Source organism: Erpetoichthys calabaricus, chromosome 2 (genome assembly GCF_900747795.2).
Source record: "Erpetoichthys calabaricus chromosome 2, fErpCal1.3, whole genome shotgun sequence".
Classification (NCBI taxonomy): Eukaryota; Metazoa; Chordata; class Cladistia; order Polypteriformes; family Polypteridae; genus Erpetoichthys; species Erpetoichthys calabaricus.
Genome location: NC_041395.2, coordinates 172,544,874 through 172,552,196, shown reverse-complemented (window position 1 = coordinate 172,552,196; position 7,323 = coordinate 172,544,874).

Below are 7,323 nucleotides of genomic sequence, written 5' to 3'. Positions count from 1 at the left end.
GAGCAAATGAATGCTAAATGTACAGAAAAAGAGTATGAAAACTAGGAATGCTCAAGTCAAGTGTATTCACTGCATGTTATCGTGCAGTGTGCCATTACTGGTATTTAAATATTTGTTGGAAAGTCATATGTAGAGGAGCAACATGGTAATCAAATGGTAAAGGACTAATAGGAGAAGACTCCATATTTCTGGAAGCTGCTTCTAAGCTGTATATTTCTTACTGTTTTTCTTTTTGTTTCTGAACTTATCTACTATTTATTTAAAAGGCTTTTGTAAAAATCCAAATTTCCCCCTGGAGATAAATAAAGTTGCTGAGATGAATACAAACCTTATGGATGGTTTGGAAGTGTTATGAAGACAGAAATAAATAAATGTACACTCTTCACAAATAAAGCTAAAAAATACTACACAAATTAACATACAGTATTTTGTTGCTTCAAAAATTTTAAGTTAATTTACTTGAATTTTAATGAAGGTTTTCAGAACCCTTTTTATTAAATAACAAAATGCAATAACAAAACTCTATAAAACAGAATTTATAAAACAGAGAGTTAAATTACTTGAGTAGTTAATAATAATAATACCAATAATAATAATAATAATAATACTTTTTCACATTTTATATAGTGCTTTTCTCACCACTCAAAATGCTTTACATAGTGAGTGGGGAGACACTTCAACAACCACTAATGTGCAGCATACACCTTTATGATGCAATGACAGCCATTCTGCACCACTAGAGCAAATAAGTCTTTATGCAAGTCATGTGGTATAATTATGTCAAGTCAAGTTTATTTATATATCACTTTTTAAACAACTAAAGGTTGACCAAAGTGCATTCCATGAAGAAGGCCAATAACAGACTAAAGTAAAAAATGAAATTATGAGAAGTTAAAATAAAAGGAAACAAGTAATAACACAAAGCCAACAAAGTTGCCAGCAACTGAATATACAACCTACATATACAAAACAACAGAGATAAAACTACAAGGTTAAAACTTGTTCATCAATACACCATAAAAGAAAGTGAATAGTAATACATTTGTAACTGAGATTTAAAATTGTCAGTAGTAGGGACTGATCTTGTTATGAGGGGCAACCTGAGACTAACTACAACAAAAGCATGGTCGCACTCAAGAGTCAATCATGTATACAGAACAGACCGTAATAGTAGATCGGAGGACCTAAGAAACCTGGAGGATGAATAAGGACAGACGAGATGAGCAAGATAAGCTGGGAATGACCATGGAAAGCTGTTAGGTGTCTATGGTTCTGCTTTGGACTGGTTCTCCTCTTATTTGTCGAATAGGAGTTTCGTAGTCAGTGTGGCTGGCTTTTCATCCGACTCTGCTCCTTTGACATGTGGAGTGCCACAGGGCTCAGTTCTTGGACCTGTACTTTTCTCTTTATATATTCTTCCCCTATCACAGATTCTTAACTCTTTCAAGGATATCTCGTATCATCTATATGCAAATGATATACAGCTCTATTTTTCATTTAAGCTTAACCAAATTAATACTTTGGTGACATTGGTCAATTGTCTCAAGTTAATGACTGGATCAGTAGTAATAGGTACTATTTGAATTCAGGAAAGACTGAGGAACTAATTGTTTCTCCTCCTGTTCTTCATTCTGAGATCAGTTTAAAATTATCTTCTGTCTCTCCTGTTATTAAGTCGAGTCTACGTAACCTTGGGGTTATTTTTGACCAGTCCCTGATGCTTGATGAATATGATCGTGTTTCTTTCATTTAAGAAATCTCTCAAAACTAAGAAATGCTGTTTCAAAACCAGAACTGGAGATGCTTGTTCATTCTTCTATTTCCTCATGGCTTGATTACTGTAACGCTCTCTTTACAGATTTGAGCAAGTCCTCTCTTTCACACCTTCAGTTAGTTCAAAATGAAGCTGCCAGGCTCCTAACTCATGATAGCTGGAGTGATCATATCACCCCCATTTTATACACACTGCACTGGTTCCCAGTGTTTTATAGAATTAATTTTAAAGTTTTGGTACTTACTTTCAGAGCTTTGCATGGACAAGCTCCTGAGTACCTAACCAGACTCTCAGATCTGGGCAACAGGGCCTTCTAGTTGTCCCACGCACTCAGCTAAAAACCTGTGGGGATCGTGCCTTTCAGTCTGTGGCACCAAGACTATGGAATAGCCTGCCTTGTGGTCTGCATGGAGCCGAGTCTGTTGATTCTTTTAAAAAACAACTAAAAATATTTCTTTTTAAACAAGCTTTTAATCAGTGCTGAATAGTTCCAGTTTGTTTATTTATTGTTTTTTATGGTTTTGTTTGTTTTGTTTTAACTGTTTTATTTGTACTGTATTTGCTGTTCAGCACTCTGTGACCTTTTGTCTGTGAAGGGTGCTATATAAATAAACTACTACTACTACTTGAATACAAACAATACATTCTTAAAATTCACTCTGTACCTTTAAAGAAGCCAATGGGGAAAAGCTAACATAGGTGAAATATGTTCTGTCTCATTAGTGCCAGTCAAAACTCTGGCAGCAGTATTTGAATTAATTGGTGGTGTTTGGCAAATACCAGTACAGATAAAACTACATTAAAGGCATGCATACATATTTACAGATCAGTAAAAGTCACAAATAGCTTAGTGATGTCCCTATAAAAAAAGCTCATTTTAAGCACAGCATTTATTTGCTTTATTTGATATTGGAGTCAAAAATGACACCTGGGTTTCTAACACAGGCCTAGACTGCTTCTGCTGATTCTGTAAATGCATGTATGGGATATTACAATCAGAGTTTCATAGTGTGGTGTTAATCTGATTTAGAATTACTCCAAAGCGCTTTTTATTGAAATTTTCCATAAATGATTTGACTCACTAAATCTTGAAAAATAAACTTAAGTAAATAAATAAGAACTAAAAAAATGATTAAAAGATAACACATTAATATTTATTTATAAATAAATATCAATATGTGATTTTGAGAGTTCATAATCAATGTAAGGAATTTATCATAACTAAATTCTTTCATTTTCATAATCTTAATGTGAATGCTTCCATTATATCACTTTTCAAGTTCAAATTCAGAAATAAATTAGAAGGGTGTTTATATGAAAACAATGACATTTTTCTGTAGCACATGTTCATGCACAGGATGTAGCTTAAAGTACTTAACAACATGTTAAAGAAATAGTCAGAAGAAAAGATAAACAAGTGAATTATGTCAAGAATAATAATGAAGAAAGTGAAAAAAAAATCAATCCAGGCTTAAATATATATATATATATACAGTAGAGTCTCGCTTATCCAACCTTCTGTATTATCCGACGTCCCACCGCAAAAAAAAAAAAAAAAAAAAAAAATGCATCAATCGGCAACAAGAACTGCAAGTTGCGAGCGTGAGCGTAGTCTATTTATTGTTGCTAAGTTCATTTTTTCAGTTACATTTTTCTGTTGTTTTGTTGTAAAACATGATTACAGTGGATTATGTGGCTGGCCCTCTCTGGCGTGTGTGTGTGCATGTGCGTGTGTGTGCATGCGTCTCTCTCACGCGTGTGTGTGTGCATGTGTCTCTCTTTCTCTCGCGCGTGTATGTGTCCGTGCATGTGTCTCTCTCTTTCTCTCGTGCGTGTGTGTGTCTCTCTTTCTCTCACGCGTGTGCATGTGTTTCTCTCGTGTGTGTGTGTGCGTGTTTCTCTCTCTCTTGCGTGTGCATGTGTCTGCCTGTGTCTCTCTCTTGCGCTCTCTCTCTAATGCTGCACAGGGAATGCACAGGGACAGACTGAACACGTGCGGAAATCATAGGCGCACACAAACCGAAAGGGAAACTGGCTTGTTCCTATACCGAGTGTGTGGTCGTGCACAGAGGCAAAAGTTTGGCGAACTTTTTGGTCATAACCCGATTTGTACGTGTTCAGAGATGTTCGTGAACTGAGGTTCCACTGTATTAGGCTCGTAATGTGTAAAATTATAACATAGTTTGACGTTTAATAGGCTTTTTCTTACACCTCCCATTATCCGACATTTTCGCTTATCCAACGTTCTGCCGGCCCGTTTATGTCGGATAAGCAAGACTCTACTGTGTGTGTGTATATATATATATATATATATATATATATATATATATATATATATATATATATATATATATATATATCCATCCATCCATTTTCCAACCCGCTGAATCCGAACACAGGGTCACGGGGGTCTGCTGGAGCCAATCCCAGCCAACACAGGGCACAAGGCAGGAACCAATCCGGGGCAGGGTGCATATATATATATATATATATATATATATATATATATATATATACAGTGGAACCTCGAGATACGATCACCTCTGTATACGAGAAATTCAAAATACGAGGAAAGTATGAGCGAAAAATTCAGATCTAAATACGAGCATTGGCTCACGTAACGAGCCACGAGCCAGGCTGTGGGTATAGCTCGCGGCTTAGCGAGGGGGCGTGGTAGCTGTAGCGAGCCGCAGGGCGATCTGCGGTGTCTGCGTTTCTCACCTAAGTGCACAGGTGGGAAACTGCCCACATCCATGATTTGTCCTGTGGCTGATGGGCTGGGCAGGGTTGCCACCCGTCCTTTAAAAAACGGAATCGTCTCGTATTTGAGAATGAAATTGCGCGTCCCGTTTTGAATCAATACATATGCGTCCCTTATTTTTTTGTATTAAAAGTGGTAACCCTAGCAGCTGCCATGTCTTCCCCGCATATATAGAGAAGCGCGAGCCAGTTAAGGGGGAGAAGAAGTAAAAGAAAAGAGAGGAGAGGAGAGAGAACGGAGGTTGCAGGAGGAGGCAGGAATCCGCAGCAGTAGGAAGTCGGTGCGAGAGAGCAAGCGAGTACAGGCTCGCGTGTAGCTGAACAGGCGAGCCAAACAGCTGAAGCAGGACGGTGTAGAGAAGGTCAGCTGCATTAAGTGTCTCGCCTGTTGCAGAGCCCGCATGGGAGAAGCAGGTGAGACGCTAACAGAGAAGAAGCACCGGGGATTGTCATCTGTTTTTTGAAGACTGCTTCCTGTTGACGTTTTAACCTCGTGTTAAAGGATTGTTATTCTTATGTACTTTAAACCTCCACTTCACAACTGTTTTAAGGATTATTTATTTAAAGATTTATTGAATGCTCTACTGCACTTTGGACACCTGTTTTGATTCTTTTAATAATCAGTTATATTATTTACCAGTGTTATTTATTAAAGGTAGACTACAGTATATATAATTTATCAGTGTTATTTGTTAGGAAAATTGATTTTTATGTTAATATATTTGGGATGCGGAACGGATTAACTGGATTTCCATTATTTTCAATGGGGACGTTTGTTCTAGATACAAGAAATTCGCTATACAAGCTCAGTGCTGGAACGAATTAAACTCGTATCTAGAGGTTCCACTGTATATATATATATATATATATATATATATATATATATATATATATATATATATATATATATATATATATAATATACTGTATAATGAGTAGAAAAGTAGATTCTAATATATAATATTGCATTCTATTTCTGTAAAGATGAGTATGGTAAGGACAGAAAAAAACAAACAATAAAAACTTTAGTTAAGCCGTAAAATAAAACAAAATACTAATACAATATATGGTTATGAGAGAAAGATTTTATCAAATAAATCTGTAAACCTTTTGTATACAAGCAACTGGAACAGAAGATAATAGCGAAACCTGCACCATGACTTCTAAAAAGCCTATGATAAAGATCCACACCAAAGATTAATTTTGGCACTAGAAGCTGTTGATATCCAAGGTAAATTGCAGAACTAAATTTAATGAAGATTAATTGGCTGCACACAAAGAGTACCAATAAGTGGAGGATTCTCCTCATGGAGTGTGGTCATCAATGGAGTCCCAGTGGAGTGTCATTACTATTTCTAATTTACACTGTAATAATAACATTTATGCAGATATAGTGAATACACTTGTGAAATATACATGGTAAAGGGACAAAAAAGTGGAGGAGATCTTTTGAAAAGTTGGGGGACCAACTGGGCCACCCTGTTTAATGCCAAAGTAAAAAAAAAATAAGAATTAAAATAAGTGTTGGGTGGCCCAAGAACAAAAAACAGGCATGCAAAGTGTCTGGGTGGCCTACTTGGATTTTCTACTTTGAAGGCTCTATCAAGCTGGTCAAAGTTGGATACATCAGACAGGGTTCTGAGGAGCATGGTTTCTGGGAGTGTCATGGGCGGGGCTCAATTGTCCTCACTGGTTGGTTTCTCAGCACTGCAGAGGGAAAATGAGAAAATACAGTTAGTGTTGGAACCCCATCTTTCCTGGGAGCAGTGTTGCAAGCGTCAGTATAGTCCAATGGGGGATCCTCAGGCACCCATGCATGACAGCAGACAGTAAAATGGGAACTGAAGATGCAGCACAAGCAATTCAAGATAAGACTTGGACAACCTTTAAAGAAGGAAAATTTAAAAATATCTAAAAATTAAAATTTCATGGAAGGGAAATAAAATGTGGAAAATGCAATTTAATGTAGAAAAATGCAAATTGCCTCACTTCATATATATTATCACAGCTGATTCATAGCTTATGCTGAACCTTCTTAGAGCAAAGGAGAGGCTACTGAAAAAGGGATTGAGTATTCCATATGCCTCAGGTACTGTCCTATTCTCAGAAGGGCACCTAAAATGTGGACAACAGGACATGCCTGAGCAGGGTATTGAAGAATTGAAGGCCTCAAATTAACACTCAAGTATGGCAATAGAAAAGGATGTGGACTGACCATTTGAGTTTTACTCCTTTCAGAAAATGTAAGTTCCCTTGTCTTCTTCTGAGAAGAAAGAGTTCTGCCTGAATATATTCCCCAGCACTCTTAGAAGACAGAGTGAATCCAAGAGTTAAAACCCCTGTAAATAGCACTAAATTAAGATACAGTTATATCTGGTATTAAAAAGTTCTGCATATTTGTGTCTCATAGTTTGTCAAACCTTCTGAGAGGTTACAATGTGTATATAGCAGATGTCAAACGAAGCACTGGCATCTAACAGCACTTGAACTTGGAATCATTGCCTGCTGTGACATTATTGTGTGCAGCCTTCTTTTCATCTTCAAGGTAATATGGGTCTCCAATGGGGAATTCACCTGTCTCCTCCTGTGAACTTGGAGTTCCAAAACTATATTAAAAAAAAAACAATTTGCATAAATTTACAAAAGCACTTCCAATAATGCCCACTGGAGGGAGATATACTACCAAACCCTGGCTAGAAAAAAACCGGCATACACAGAAACCTTATAAAAATGAGTGAAATTTCAAAGAGCACAATGACAAAATGGAGTTGTCTAAAACACAAGGCAAG